The sequence below is a fragment of the Nicrophorus vespilloides genome, unplaced genomic scaffold, assembly GCF_001412225.1.
Source record: "Nicrophorus vespilloides isolate i.1.1-1 unplaced genomic scaffold, Nicve_v1.0, whole genome shotgun sequence".
Lineage (NCBI taxonomy): Eukaryota > Metazoa > Arthropoda > Insecta > Coleoptera > Silphidae > Nicrophorus > Nicrophorus vespilloides.
The window spans coordinates 1-17,056 of NW_017095580.1; the positions used below are offsets into that span (position 1 = coordinate 1).

Below are 17,056 nucleotides of genomic sequence, written 5' to 3' on the forward strand. Positions count from 1 at the left end.
CCATTTATTCCTCTCCTGTTAAATATTATAATGATGTTCAATGTGCAATGCAATTTTATTTTTATTGTAATTATAAATGTGTATCGTATTTTTCAATACGATCTTATAGATTGTGTAAACTTATATTTCGTTCATGTTTTCGGGTCGGGTGTATGTCATGTCTTTGTTTGTTCTTCTGTTTCAGGATTGATTTCATTTTATTTGTATGTCATGTCACTAATCGTTACGTTCCCTTTCAGGTACCTAGATCATAGCATTTCCTTCTATCCTAAATTTTCCCTATTTTCTTTTTGATTCCTCCCGGGTGTGCGGTCGCGCGTTTGCTCTCATTTGCTGTGAATGAGAGCAGCGATTTCCATNCCAAACTTTCCTTATTTTCTTTTTGATTCCTCCCGGGTGTGCGGTCGCGCGTTTGCTCTCATTTGCTGTGAATGAGAGCAACGGCTTCCACGTGGCCGCATGTCCAGGTGCAAAAGGTAAATCATCTTCTTTCGAAGATGATAACCAGGTATCAATTCAAGCGCAAAACACAGCCTCTGAATTTCGATGCAAGACCGTTTCGCATTTAACCTTCACGAGGTTGCACCTGTTTTTTTCAACAGAAAAATGCACACACGGATCTCGTTTTGATCCACTAGATTTACCACACGCTGGTTTATCTATGGGATCAAAATTAAATTCTACATTAAAAAATCCATCACACGTGTTTCGCCCATTAAATTCTTACACAATTAGGTGTATTTTTAATCGCGAACCAATGGGGAAAAACGTGTGTCCCTCGGGTCTCTCGACCTTGTCCCATATTCTCTCCACTTATCATCTCCTAATAACTCTTTCATTTATTTATTTTTTTTTGTCCACACGTGTCGTTTTCGATCCAAAAAAACGTCGTATCAACAGCAAAATCTTAAATCGTCTCTTTCCTCTCCCACATGCATTATCGATGCGATGCGCAAATATTTCGGCAATCGTTCCGCGGATTATTAATGGGGCGTCGCGACGCCCGCCTCCATCTATTTCCAATGGAGATGACGACATCCTCCTAGTCGCAGATCCAAGTGCGTCAGAGAGAAAGAAAAAAAAACAACAACGACGATTACGAAAGGACGTGTGACGCCGCCGTTCCGCCACATATCATCTCTCTGGCGGCAACTTTGTATTATTCGAAATTTGCAACTTTTTTTTTTTTACTTGATTTATCGTCGAGACAATTGTATGAAGTGTGCACGTGTCGACTGCTAATTGTTTTTCTTTTCTCCTTGAACTTGAAACGTAATATTTCCTACATACTAATTAACATTTTTCCATCGTTTGCGTTAATTTAATTTGTTTCGATTTTGCGATTCGACGTTCCACGGGTATCGTTACTTTGTCCGTCGTAATTGATTTTACCTTGAACTTGCAAAAGAAAGAGCAGAAAAACAATTTTTTTTTTTTTTTCAATTAGGTTAAGTGTGGATGGACTCACGCAATTGCGTTTCATATTTTCGTTCTTTTGTCGTCGTCATAATGATGAAGTGTTGTTTATACATAATTTATAAGGCACGCAAATTAAATTTCTGGGAAAAGCGCGAAAATTAATTTCTCGTTCACCGCACGACTCGCATAACCAATTATCCGCGAAAACTATGTATTTATACGCTCGGTCACGAATGAAAACGGAAAGTTCTCGGAAAATGAATCATATAAATTGAGTGAGTGAGCGAAGTGTTTATAGGGCGTGTAAGAGAGAGAGAGTGAGAGAGAGTAAAAGGTTCGGAGATTGCGCGCACAAAGTTCAATCAATGTACGGTTTCGCTTTTAGTTTTGTTTTATTTTGAAAGGGAAAATATGGATTATTGGAAATTCGACTCTCACGCCGACAACATTTCGTGGGAAGTATATCGCCCGAGTGTAGGTGGAAATTGTGTTTTTGTGGAGGCGGCGGAGCGGTGAAAAAGTGCATTCTGCCGTGTTCACATTTGTGGATGATGCTGCTGCTGCGGGGGTGGCGGCGACGTGCGATGCGCAAAACCACGAAAATCCGCGAATAAAATCAATACGAACGTGCATTCGTGCAGGGGTGGGGGGCGAGATTGACGGATTTCGAGTGCAGCGCCATCTTTACGCAATCAATCAACCATAACCTAGGTTTGAACTAGGTCAAGGCTGCTGCATCCTTTTACAATTATCAATAAGTCCATATGATTCTCTCAACATTCCTGTTGTCTATACAAATCCCAAATTGTCTAAATAATCCAAATCTAATTTTAAGATTAATTAGTAAACAACAACAACAAAAAAATTGTATATTGTTTACTAAATATTTACAGATTATGAACGTTTAGCAAACAAATTTAAATTTGCATTTAAGTAAATGTTATTTTAAACGTTGATTATACTAAAAACAAAAAATTGTATTGTTTGATTAGTGATTAAGTTAATAAAAGTGTGTTTGTTTCTAGGAAGTTCTCGAATTGATGCGACTAAACGAGAGGGAATTACCAGGAGCGGATTCAAAGATGACTAATTGACGCCCTTATCGTTCGGAACAACAACAAAAAAACGGTGAGTCATTTAGCGGGATTTCGATATAGTCGGGATTTTGACATAGTTGGGAATTCAAGCGTCGGGACTGTAATACAGTCAGGATTTTGATTGTCGGGCTTATGATTATAAAGATTCTGATACAGTCGGGATTTTGATATAGACGAGATTTTGATTGTCGAGATAATGGTAGTCGGGATTTCGACATAGTTGGGATTTCAAGCGTCGGGACTTTAATACAGTCGGGATTTTGATTGTCGGGCTTATGGTTATAAAGATTCTGATACAGTCGGGATTTTGATATAGACGAGACTTCGATATAGTCGGGATTATGGTAGTCAGGATTTTGACACAGTTGGGATTTCAAGCGTCGAGACTTTAATATAGTCAGGATTTTGATTGTCGAGATTTTGATTGTCGGGATTTTGACATAGTTGGGATTTCAAGCGTCGAGACTTTAATACAGTCGGGATTTTGATTGTCGAGATAATGATAGTCGGGATTTTCGACATAGTTGGGATTTCAAGCGTCGGGATTTTGATAAAGCCTGGATTTCGAGTGCAGCGCCATCTTTACGCAATTAATCAACCATAACCTAGGTTCGAACTAGGTCAAGGCTGCTGCATCCTCCTACAATTATCAATAAGTCCATATGATTCTCTCAACATTCCTGCTGTCTATACAAATCCCAAATTGTCTAAATATCAATCAATGTTGTTAGTTTCACCCATCCAAATTCTCGATTATTGTCAAACACAATTTTGTTGTTCCGAAATCGTCGCGTTACCTAATTGTATTTTAATTGAGGAAACGGGGATTGCGCGATAACGACTTATAAATAACAATTACCATTGTTTAATTTCTATCTGTGATCAATCTGATCTGATGCGATAAATTTCATAAAAAAAAATACTCATAATGATTGTCAACTTTAATATCATAGATTTGTATTAAAAACAATCAATTGAATTGTAGATTTGTAATCTAATTTTAAGATTAATTAGTAAACAACAAATTGTATATTGTTTACTAAATATTTACAGACTATAAATATTTAGTAAACAAATTTAAATTTGCATTTAAGTAAATGTTATTTTAAACGTTGATTATACAAAAAAAATAAATGTATTGTTTGATTAGTGATTAAGTTAATAAAAGTATGTTTGTTTCTAGGAAGTTCTCGAATTGATGCGACTAAACGAGAGGGAATTACCAGGAGCGGATTCAAACATGACTAATTGACGCCCTTATCGTTCGGAACAACAAAAAAAAAACGGTGAGTCATTTAGCGATCATCTAACTTTGATAACTAATTCTAAGAAGCTTTTGTTTCGTTGCTGATGACCGCATCATCACAATCATGGGGGGCCGGTCCGTGTCACGTGATCACGGCGATCAGCTGTGCGAGAGCACGCGACACCTAACCTCATCCCCCCCCACCAACCCTCACACTTACACATTCACAACCTCCCCAGATCCAAATTGTTTTCCGTCGACATGCGCCGTGCGAACGTTCGGTCGAAGCGGTTTCCCATTTTAGAATTTATAGACCCGAGCGCGCACGCATCGCCAGAGACCAGTTTCCGACGTACAGCCGTGCCGTTACAATACACATACATACACTTGTGGACAAATCCTGAATAGTCTGTCCACTAAGAAAGGCAGAAATAGAGATCACAATAATACATAATTGTTATTATCCAATCCGTTTTTTATTTTTTATTATTTTCGGATTGGCAACACTACATAATAATAATATATGATTGCAGCAGCCTACTTTTTTCATTCGCCCTCGTGTGCTTCGAATTAGAACGCCCTCATCCACTACTACTGTACATGCGATCGCTTTTTATTGTTGACGCGATCATTTTTGCAGAGAGGAAGAATTTTGGTGGTGTTTCGCAGTGGCGCGCGTCGTACGCACGAGACTTTCTCCCATTGTGTTCGGTATCCATCCTTCTGGAGGACCGACCCCCACAAGTGAAATCAATTGCGCTATGTGACACATTCGCCAAGTGAATAAGTTGTGTGTGCGTGGGTGAGAGAGTGTGTTTTTTGTTTTGTTTTGTTTCATTGCTTCCTTGGATTTAGATTCTGTTTAATCAACAGCCGCAGCAGCAGTAACAACAACACCATCTCCTGGATAGTTCGGAATTAGATCACCAGTTGCCAAAGACAAGTGTGCCGTGCCGTGTGTGAATGGTGTTTGTTTTTTTAAATGTTTATATGAATATTGTATCCGTGTGGTGTTGGTTTTCAAAGTGCGTGGATAACTGCTGCAGTGTTCCTCCTCTTCTGCTGCTGCCCTGGCCGGAATCGATAGTGGCCAACCTTTTTCTCTGAGACAGCGTTGCCGAGGTTGCCAACCTTCTCTTGCCATTGACTGCGAACGCTCGCACAACGCAACCTGACACACACAGAGATAGCAACGTCGCACAGCTGACGGTGACGGAGAGGAAGAACGCGCGCGGGCCATTGCACGCACTCTCTTTTTATATAAGTAAGTAGTAGTAGACAACCCACTTTATGATTTCATACAAACACACTGTAAAAACTAAGCTAAATAGACACCCACCTTCGACGACGATCGCGTAGCAGAACGAATTAAGTTGGCAGCAATGTTTTCGCGTCTAATTGGGGAGGAGAAAATAAAAATGATAAGCAAATAAACAAACGTCACCTGTCATCGATGACGCATTGGTGACATTGGCGAAAGCGCAGTAATTGATAGCGGCAACAGTGCCAATTAATGTCAATTGTAGCAAACATCATTGCCATCTACAACAGAACTGTGATTTGCATAACTTGACCAGAAACGGATATTATTACGTCATTGTTTTGGCAGTTCAAATGTTGATATTGGAAAAAAAATTGTTATGTAATACGTTTGTTTGTTGCTAAACAAAATAAGTAAAGGTCAAGAGATTTGACGTTTCCTACAAACTTGATTTGGCGACATTGAAAAAAAAAATTGATTCTAATGAAGCAAAAAAAACTGTCAGGGTTTAATTGTCTAAAAAAAAAAGTGACGTTTCCGCGATGACAACAATGGAGGCTATTGTTTTATTTATTTACTCTATTGTTGCTTCGATTCTCACTAACAATTTGCAACGCGCACGTCTCCTCTTTCGAAAATACGTGTCACAAGTTTACCTTGCGAAATGTTTACGGTCGCCTTCGAACGAGCAATTTTCTGCATATCAACGCAATATTTCACTCGATTCTGTCAACTGTAATAATTCAATTATTCTAATATCCGTCTTTAAAATCGGTGGCAATCGCAAACTCGACAACCAAAATCCCATCTATCGAAATCCCGACAGTGTATTATACATTTCTACAATGACATTTTTATGGTTGTCGGGATTTTGATTGTCGGAATTATGGTAGTCAAGATTTCGATATAGTCGGGATTTTGATTGTCGGGATAATGGTAGTTGGGATTTCAAGCGTCGGGACTGTAATACTTTCGGGATTTTGATTGTCGGGATTATGGTTATAGAGATTCTGATACAGTCGGGATTTTGACGTAGTTGGGATTTTAATACAGTAGGGATTTTGACATAGTTGGGATTTGAAGCGTCGGGATTTTGGTTGTCGGGATAATGGTAGTCGGGCGTCGGGACTTTAATACAGTCGGGATATCGATATAGTCGGGATTATGGTTGTAGAGATTCTGATATAGTCGGGATTTTGATTGTCGGGATAATGGTAGTTGGGATTTTAATACAGTCGGGATTTTGACATAGTTGGGATTTCAAGCGTCGGAACTTTAGTACAGTCGGGATTTTGATTTTCGGGATTATGGTTGTAGAGATTCTGATATAGTCGGGATTTTTATTGTCGGGATTTTGACATAGTTAGGATTTCAAGCGTAGGGACTTTAATACAGTCGGGATTTTGATTGTCGGGATTATGGTTGTCGGGATTTCGATACAGTCGGGATTTCAATAGACGTTCTTTCGGTTGTCGGGCCTCTTTAAAATTGGGTATCAATATTGTTAGCAACTGAAACGCAAATCAAATATTTAACACGTTTTCCACGTATTTACTCTTTTAATTGTCGGCGTTGAGATATAAAATTTTGCGGTTCCAATTGAACCGTAAATAAAACTCGCGAATCGTCTACGCAAACATCAAATACACACACACCCAAATAAATGAAAAGAAAAAAATATCTTTTGTGCATACTTTACAAATTGTAAATATGATATGCGTTTGTGTTTGCGTAAACAATAATATTTATTGTGAACTTTGTATCGGCAAGTAAAAAAAAAACGTTTTTATTCCTGTTTATTTATTCAATTAACAACTCTTACTGCCATTAACTTAAATAAACCAAGAAAAAAAAAAATGTATTATATCCGTAATGACGTAACCTATCGTCGTTACGTCATTACGGATCCATGCAATGACAGCATTGACGTCTGTCAAAAATTCGGATGAATTGCGCAACATTTTTTTTTATTTGGACTGTACAGAGCAATAAGTTTTATTATATTTTTTTTTCTTCTAAAATTGATTAGATTGTGACCTCGCAAGGTCAAAGCAATGATAAGCGATGTATCATGAAACACACACACAGAGGATGTTTAGAATATTCGGACAGACATATTTGCGCACTCTGTGTAAACTCTGCTGATATTTCACCTCTCTCGTTTCCGACAGACGTTTATTTCGCGTTATCGCGTTCTGTTGCTGCAGAATTATTGCAAACAAAAAAAAAAACGCTTTCACTCGTTAACTACGTTATTGTTGTTATCTCGATGCTTACGTCAAAGTATTTGACATTAACAAATTGTTTGACAGTTAACATAAATATTAAGAGTTGTCATGGTTACTGAAGAAGAATATGTTAGTACACACCACCGCGAACAAAGAACAAAGAGTTTGAAGGCGCTCGCGCTCGCAAGAAGAGGTTGTTTACCCTTGGGAAACAGGTAGAGCCTTCGGTCTGAAACGAAATCGAAGCACGAAAGAGAAAAAGATGATGATGATGATGATGGTGAAGATAACCGAAAGAAAAAGCGTGTTTTGGGTTTCGTAATATGAGATAGGTTATGGAAAAAGTTTAGATTGGATGAGATGTAACCAAAAACGAAAAAAAGAAAAAGTGATCTGCTCTAACATCTGCTTTAGTTCTTTTCGCAGAGTGCGCACACCTTGACAAAAGAAGCGCAGACCAAGCGCGGCGACCTTTACAACTGTAGAGGCTGAGGTTTTATAATTAGAACTTTGTGTCTCGCTTTGTGTCCTCTCATCCCTTATTTAATCTCTTTGTACCCGCCGATCGCAGTCGATAAACTCGAAAAAAAAAAGAGAGATTTCAAAGGAAAGCGCACTTAAAAAAGACGAATTTCCATAGCAACACAAAAAACTTGACATTTCGCATCATTGATAAATTAACTTGTCAAAGTGACATTAATTTCAATTTTGTTTGTTTAAATATGTACGCTAATACACCCTTAACCCCAAAATCATTGTCGCAGGTCACTGTCAAAAAACAAAAATGAATCGCGAAGGCAACGATTATTTTGCGCATACGCAACGCTTTTTAGAAGGTTAAAGGTCAAAGGAGCACTCGAAAAAAAAACAGGATACGCGCGTTTCTATTTCGTTCGTTAAAGTTATTTAAGAACGCAATAATAAAACGTTCTGTCTCTTTGTGTGTGAGCGAGAGAAAGAGAAAGAGTTAAAAAGATGTGTAGATAGATTTGTGAGCGGAATGAAGATGTTCGATAATAAAGTGTACATTAAAAAATAAATAAATAAATAAATAAATAAAATAAGCGGTTGGAGGAGACTTGCGTCAGCTTTCACCTTGAAGCCACGATTTTTCCTATTGTGATCTAACAAAAACACTAGAGACGCAACGATAATATCTCTCTCCACAAAAACAGACAAACTTTTTCGCTATGTTGTCCTATAACTTGACAAAGTATTACGGATGTTATTTGGAAAAAAAAAATATTTTCTACACTTGCAACGATAAGCTAATTGTTTATCTAATGATAACGTTGTTATTTAATAAAAAATAAGTATTTTTACATGCGAAACATTCGACGATAATCGTTGACAGTTTTCCTAATGACAACTGCCAACATATTTGTTTTGAAATTCCAAATGAAAAGAATAGCTGAAATAAATCGAAATTAGTTGTTAAATTAACTTTTGTTTGCTTCATTAATCAAGACTTAATTCGTGTAAATATTGTCGTACGTCAGAGATAAAATTAGAAACGTCAAATTGTGACACAAGTTTTGTTTGAGGTTAATTGATGTTTATAATTGACATCCATTTTTGTTTGAAAGTTGTCATTGCTGTTGTGTCAATTTCAATTTGACAGTTGGCAAAAAAATGTATTAAATAACTATGTTAACGTGTAGGCCAACGTATTTGCTTGAAAAGAATAGAAAAGTAGTCTTAATTATAGTTTTGTTGTTAAATTAACTTTTGTTTGCTTCATTAATCAAGACTTAATTAGTGTAAATATTGTCGTACGTCAGAGATAAAATTAGAAACGTCAAATTGTGACACAAGTTTTGGTTAATTGATGTTTATAATTGACATCCATTTTTGTTTGAAAGCTGACATTGCTGTTGTGTCAATTTCATTTTGACAGTTGGGAAAATTGTTTTGTTGGAAGAAAATGTATTAATAACTAAAGTTAATGTGTAGGCTTTAGTTCTGTTATATAAATAGGTGAGAAAAGTTACGTTTTTCTCGTTTACATTCACGGCAACAATAACAACAACAACATCAAAAAAAAAACTCGCGTTTTCTCTCTCTTTCCATCCTTGATTTTCTAATCTCTTCGGAATGCGTCACATACCTTTAAATGGTGTGGTGTGTGTGTTAGTGCGCGCGCGAAAGCTCGCTCTAGTGTTTGCGAATCGTAAAACGGCTTACGACGACGTCGTACAAACACACAAACATTCCTTCTTCTTCTTCTGTCAGCAGGTAAATGTTTACCAGAATATTTACGTATTATAAGAAGAAGAAGAAAAAAAGATAATTCTAATGACATTACTTCAAATGTCATTATTGACATATAACAAAAAAAAATAGAAAACAAAAATGTTAAAGTAATTTGTTACCTTAGTAACAACAATCGGTGGTAATCGAAATCCCGACGTTCGAAATCCCCGCTGGCTCAAAATCCCGACTATATCGAAATCCCGACAATGTCTTTAATTATTATAAATTTCTACAATAACATTTTTATGGTAATCGGGATTTCGATATAGTCGGGATTTTGACATAATCGGGATTATGGTAGTCGACATTTTGACATAGTCGGGATTTTAATACAGCCGGGATTTCGAACGTCGGGATTTCGATATAGACCCACAACAATATACGTCATTTTTGTTGTATATCGCCGAAATAAATTGTTACCTTAACAACATAATCAACAACAATGAATTCTTTATCTACAAAAAATGTATAATCTCAATTTTAAAAGCGAAACGTCAATATTGACATGTGTCAAATAAATTGTTACCTTAGCAAACAACAATAATAAGTTTGTCTTTGATAAATTTCAAAATATGCTTGTTAAGTCTGTTGTTCGTTGCATAATCTGTTTCGTTTTCAAATCGGAAGTTTGCGAAGATATATAAATAACACTGCAACTGTTACCTTAGCAACATAATCAACAACAATTGATTCATTAACTTCAAAATATGTATAATGTCAATTTTAAAAGCGAAACGTCAATATTGACATGTGTCAAATAAATTGTTACCTTAGCAACAATAATAACAAGTTTGCCTTTGATAAACTTCAAAATATGTTTCTGTCTGTTGTTTGTTGCATAATCTGTTTCGTTTTCAAATCGGAAGTTGCAAAGATATAAATAACACTGCAACCTAACACTGCAATTGTTACCTTAGCAACATAATCAACAACAATTGATTCATTAACTTCAAAATATGTATAATGTCAATTTTAAAAGCGAAACGTCAATATTGACATATGTCAAATAAATTGTTACCTTAGCAACAACAATAACAAGTTTGCCTTTGATAAACTTCAAAATATGCTTGTTAAGTCTGTTGTTTGTTGCATAATCTGTTTCGTTTTCAAATCGGAAGTTTGCGAATATATAAATAACACTACAGCAATCAAAAAAATAACATTGTTATATTCTATTGCGGTCGTGGCGCGTTTTCTTGCTTCATTCATCGGATTCGATCATCAGCGTTGACGTTTAAACCCAAGGACGAAAGTTGATCGGTCTTTCCGTTTTTTCCAACAAAAACATTAAAACGTTATTTATACGCACAAACGAACACCACAAATTATCGCTCGTCGCTTAAATTTTTTTAATTTATTTATATTTTTAAAGTGAGAACGATAAAAAAGAGTGTAATTTCGCGACACGCGCTACTTTTGCCACCGGAAACAAATGAAAAAAAGCGCAAAAAAAACAAATTGAACAACGAAAAGAAAATAAACAAAACGAAAAATTTGAAAAGTGCAGCTTCGAAAATAACCGCACCGCAAAAATAAACCTCAAAACCGTCAGCGGCGACAGGAAGCTTCCTCAGCCCCCCCCCCCACAAAGTTAAAAGAAAACAGTATTATTTTATTTTGTTGGCATACGTGTCTGTCTGGTTGTCACTGTTGTTAGATAACTTTCGAAATTTTCACTTTTATATCGAGTCGTCTGTTTGCTAAAGTTTAAAAATAATTTGCACTATTCTATTTTCGGAAAAATTGCGGTAATTCACAAATAAACAGGTGTTTTGCATTTTTCTCTCTCTCTTCATTAGACCATTAGACACGAACTTGCCAGCAACTACCTGATTTATTAACACTATAGCCTGGCAGGAATCGCGTGCTTTCTTTATTAAAGTGGATTACTTTGTACTTTGTGCAAAAATAGACGCAATTGCGTTGTCCTCTTACGTCATTGACAGTTAAACGTCAATTAACGACAAACTAAGGTTATGTCAAAGTCAATTTAATTATTTGTTGTCATGGAAACATTTTATGTTAATTAGCGTAACAACAGTTGCTACGTTACGTTAACTTATAACTTGTATATAAAAACAGTCGTGTCGTTACGTTTTGTTTAATTACTCGTTAACCGCGCACACTATACAGATAATAGAACTTGTAAATTGATGATGAAACTATGGCCTTTCCAATGAGCCTACAACGAGAATCCTTTTCTTGCAAAACGAAATGGTTTCTTGGTATTCACATCAACTGCGAACTATTCCACTCGTAACGAAAAGAAAAATATTAAAGTGGATTACTTTTCCCAAATAATTGAACGCTTTGTACTTTGTGCAAAAGCAGACGCAATTGCTATGTCCTCTTACGTCATTGACAGTTAAACGTCAATTAATGACAGACTAAGGTTATGTCAAAGTCAATTAACTCATTTGTTGTCATGGAAACATTTTGTGCTAATTAGCGTAACAACAGTTACGTTTTGTTTAATTACTCGATAACCGCGCATACTATAAAGATAATAGAACTTGTAAAATAATGATGAAACTATGGCCTTTCCAATGAGCCTACAACGAGATTCCTTTTCCTGCAAAACGAAATGGTTTCTTGGTATTCACATCAACTGCGAACTATTCCACTCGTAACGAAAAGAAAAATATTAAAGTGGATTACTTTTTCCAAATAATTGAACGCTTTGTACTTTGTGCAAAAATAGACGCAATTGCTATGTCCTCTTACGTCATTGACAGTTAAACGTCAATTAATGACAAACTAGGGTTATGTCAATGTCAATTAACTCATTTGTTGTCATGGAAACAAGTTTAACAGACCAATTAGCGTTAGTAATTACAACAGAACAAACAAATAAACTTGAACTAAATTAAATAATCACAAAAATCTTGACATTTTCAAAAAAAAATGAAAGAAACAGTGTAATCTGCTTTAAGCAAGGATAATTACAGATTTAACAATCTTGACATTTAGCGCTCGTCGTTAACCCGAAGGTTCGAACGTAATTCCACCCGCAATTCGTAATAATAATAATTACTGTTATTATTAGGTTATCAACATCGTCGGATTCAAACGTAACCTTCGCGCTAAGCCGATGATGATGATGATTCTATTTGCAGTTACAAAACGTAATTACGAAACGACACCCGCATCAATGAATATAAGTTTTTTTTGTTGTCCTTTTCAATGTTAATATTGATCAGCTGACAATGTTCGTGAAGTTTCCATGGTTACGCTATCGCAACGTGAAAAACAAAATGTGGATTCGCTGCAAACAAACTAATAAAAATAGAAACAAAATAAAATAAATAACAAATGAATGTAGCGTGCAGAGAACAAGGATGCTCTAAATTTGGCGTGCAATTAACGCCGCTGTGCCGGTACATATTTTTAGACGAACGTTATAATTGGAAAACGTGTGTGCTTGCAATTATCTGAAGTGCGTGTGAGAGAGAGAAAGAGAGAGAGCAGCAACAACTATTTACACGCGCGCGAAAATATTTACTACGACCGATCGCGAAAATTTGTGAGTTTTTCTGCTGCTGCGTCGATGATAAATGGCCTTAGGAAAGTCGACGGATCTGTGTCACATTAAAAATAAACTGTTTTCTTCGGCCGACGCCAATTTCAACGACACTCATTGGTGGCAGTAAACACCTGTACGGTTGCATTTTGTGTTAATTAGCGTAACAACAGTTGCTACGTTACGTTAACTTGTATATAAAAAACAGTCGTGTCGTTACGTTTTGTTTAATTACTCGTTAACCGCGCACACTAGATAGATAATAGAACTTGTAAAATGATGATGAAACTATGGCCTTTCCAATGAGATGCGTGGGATTTATCCTTTTCCTGCAGAACTGCTGGAAAACAATTATTTATTGAACGAAATAGTTTCTTGGTATTCACATCATCTGTGAACTATTCCACTCGGTAACGAATATGAAAAATATCGACCGCAAAATGTAATCTCTAGAACACACAAAAATCTCCAAACAATAAACAATTTAGAAACACAATAGGATTCCGATCGTGATCTTCTCGATAAAACCGCACATAATACGTTTTTATTTGTTATTGTTTCGTTTTTCCAAACTAATTTCATTTTTGCGAATTATCAATGGAATTCACCAGATTAGATAACATTTGATGCAAATATCGGTTAATTAACGTTTCCCACAGAACAAATCAGTCGTATACTAGTATTTTCATCTATAATCATCAATAACTTTCACTTACTAACTTCACTTGTCACCCCATATGACAGTTATGTCAGTTTATGTAACCTGTCATATCGTCGATTGTCATCTTGTATTCACGGGTAATTATTATCGATTAGCAATTTCGTGTGAGTTGAAAAAACATGAAGAAATAAATGAATAAAGAAAAAAAAGCTGTGAGAATCAATGGAAAATTCCAATTCATCTTTAAAAGACAGAATGAAAGATGATGAGTCGTGATCTTCTCGATAAAACCGCACTTAATACGTTTTATTTGTTATTGTTTCGTTTTTCCAAACTAATTTTTTTGCGAATTATCAATGGAATTCACCAGATTAGATAACATTTGATGCAAATATCGGTTAATTAACGTTTCCCACAGAACAAATCAGTCGTATACTAGTATTTTCATCTTTAATCAGCTGAAAATCATCAATCTGACATTTGACAATATGACATTTGTAACTAACTTCACTTGTCACCATATGACAGTTATGTCAATTTATGTAACCTGTCATTGATTGTCATCTTGTATTCACTGGTAATTATTTAAAAAAACATGAAAGAACAGAAATAAATGAATAAAGAAAAAAAAGCTGTGAGAATCAATGGAAAATTCCAATTCACCTTTAAAAGACAGAATGAAAGATGATGATGAGTCGTGAGTGCAGCGCGCAGTACTTTTCCGTTCGCGTCCAGAACAACCATCTGCGAAACAGAAACAAAAAATTCCACCAAGAGACGTCGTACCAACTTTCTAAATTAGTCAGTTTTTAAAACACACGCTGTACATCTCATATTCCTTGTGTTAGTCCAAATCTCTTTATTTGACTTTCTACTAATTTCGTTCTCTTCTGCAGATTCTTCAGAAATCAGGAAGCGCCAGAAATTTTTACCCTAAGCACACGTAAGTTTCTCCAATTCATCATATCAAAAACAACAACAACAGAAATAGAAAACAAAGCAGTAAATGTGCATTGCATTACAATAAATTAAACGATACGTAAACATCGTTCAGCTTTCTTTAAATAAATAACAACGTTTACTTTAAACGCTAACGAACATAATTCTTCTTCCTTCTTTCAATTGTTTACGCGTTACGTATTTATTTAATGATCTGCTATTTGTCAATTCAATTAAAACAAAAACATCCTTGCAATTGTTTTTTATCGATTTAGACAACCAATTTGTCATCAACGCGTGGGATGTTGAATCATCCGATAGGAATTGTTTTTTTTTTTTGACAATCTTGGAAACGTCAAGATAAATTCCTTTATGCATTTGCGAACAGAGACGAACTCTAATAATACATTTAATAATCATAATGATGATGTGTCCTTCCTCAAAATACGTTTCGCAAGAAAGAATTCGTGTGTGTGTCTATAAATACGTTTCTCAAAGGGGATCGGAAACTTTATGAGTCATAAAAATGCGTAAATATATAAACACACACAAAAAAAAAAAATTGTCTTTCACTCGATATTTGTACTTGCAATTCGCGAAATTCCTGTTATAAATATTTGCGTTGAAGAACAACGATCTTGGGTTTACTTCAAACAATTTTTGACAGCTCTTAAATTTCCAACAGTTGCAAACTGCGAAACAATAAATGTAACCATGTCAATTGTAACAACAAATGTGTAACTATGGCAAAACAAATACGAAATTATCATTTGTTTCCTTTGTGAATTTGTTAGAATTTCATTTTTGATCGCGACAAGGAAATTATGAAATCATAATAAAATATAATCGAGGCGATTTGTGTTATTTTTAGAAGACATATATATATCGATTTTCAGACTCTAAATTTAGTCTCCTCCACTCTCTTTGCACGAATACATATCAATAAAGAAAAGAAGGAAAAAAACAAAGAAGAAAAAACAAAACATAAGAGTATCGATTTCCTCGGCACGTTTACCAATTACTACTCTAAATACAAGATTATGTTACCATAGTTACTCACAATTAGTTTCTCCGTATTCAATTACTGATTGCAAATGTAGGTAATCTCCATGACAACGAATATTATTGTTTGTTGGAATATACTTTTATTGTTATGAATGCAAATCGAAAAGAAAACAAATGAATTTCCATTTAACAGTCGTATCTATCAAAGTCTGTTTTGCCGCTAAAAATACGCGAAAATTGTGAGCGGTCTTCGGAAAGAACAGCTGCATCTATTTTCCAACTTGCAAAAAAAAAAATAAATAACAAAAGAGTAATAAGAGAATGCAAGCAGGCGAACCGAGCAGTATTTGGGACACGCTCGACCCCAAATACACTTTCCCAAGGGGAATTCCCTTCAAATTTATATTTATAACACACTGTCGTCTTCTGTTTCCTGTATTCATTTGTTCTCGACCCGTCGTTACCAAGGTGATCTTCCGGTTCTATTTTCCCCCCACTAGCTAATCGTTTATTATCATCATCATCGTTACTATCGAATTATTTCCATTCACCTCGAAAGATCGTCGAAAGAATTCCGAGCGAAAACCTATTTTCGTGCGGTTTCCCAACGCACAGAAATGTAAATAATTAAATGCTAAATTTACGGGGTCTGGACGTGTGGAAATAATAAAGAAAGGAATGTTTCCGCACGCAAATTCATTTTTTTTTTTTTACTGAAACGCCATCTTTGTTCAATCGTGCAATTAAAATTATTGTTTTCTGCAAATGACAATTAACGTAATTGGCTGTCAAATCAAATCAAGTTAAAATTCATTGCATAACCTTGCGATGACAACTGAAAAACAATATGGCGGCTTATTGTTGCCAAGACGACTCGAATTGATTCAAGATAAAGTTTCAAATGTGGAGCGAGTGCATCCAACAAAAAAAAAGAAGAAACAAAATAAAACAAATATTGTTTCGATTGTTGCTATGACATAATAGACACTCGAGGCAAAAAAGATTCCACTCTCGATGAACGTCTTGCATAACAGCACGTTCTCTCTGCTCGCGCTCGACTTTTATTTCATCCGTGTATATATATTTTTTTTTCTTGTTTCTTTCCCATTCTTTATGAAACAAAGATTACGTAATTAATGATTACGTAAGTGTTTTCACATTTCATTAATTTTCTCGAAAACTATAACACATAGAATTAATCCAAAAGATGCATATGAAAGCTGAATGTTTGGGGAATCTAGAAAGTATCGATATATTAGTGTGGTTTTAGCCGTTTGGCTGTAATTCGTGATCAAAGTTTTAAAATGATCGAAAATGCAGTGTTTTTACATTTCATTGATTTTCTCGAAAACTATAATACATAGAATGAATACAAAAGATGCATATGAAAGCTGAAAGTTTGGGGAATCTAGAAAGTATTGATATAT

The 17,056-nt window shown here is 35.4% G+C and overlaps 1 long non-coding RNA gene across 3 annotated transcripts; it reads left to right on the forward strand.

The window, feature by feature from the left end:
- Positions 1-1,298: 1,298 nt before the first annotated feature.
- On the forward strand, positions 1,299-14,633 carry LOC108557567. 3 transcript variants are annotated; one of them, XR_001890866.1, is made up of 4 exons: positions 1,299-2,130; positions 2,445-2,547; positions 3,700-5,026; positions 14,582-14,633. It is a non-coding gene; the product is annotated as an uncharacterized LOC108557567 (long non-coding RNA). The 3 variants fall into 3 exon arrangements; XR_001890865.1 differs by lacking the exon at positions 1,299-2,130 and having other exon boundaries at positions 2,403-2,547; XR_001890867.1 differs by lacking the exon at positions 1,299-2,130 and having other exon boundaries at positions 2,403-2,547; positions 3,704-5,026.
- Positions 14,634-17,056: the final 2,423 nt, after the last annotated feature.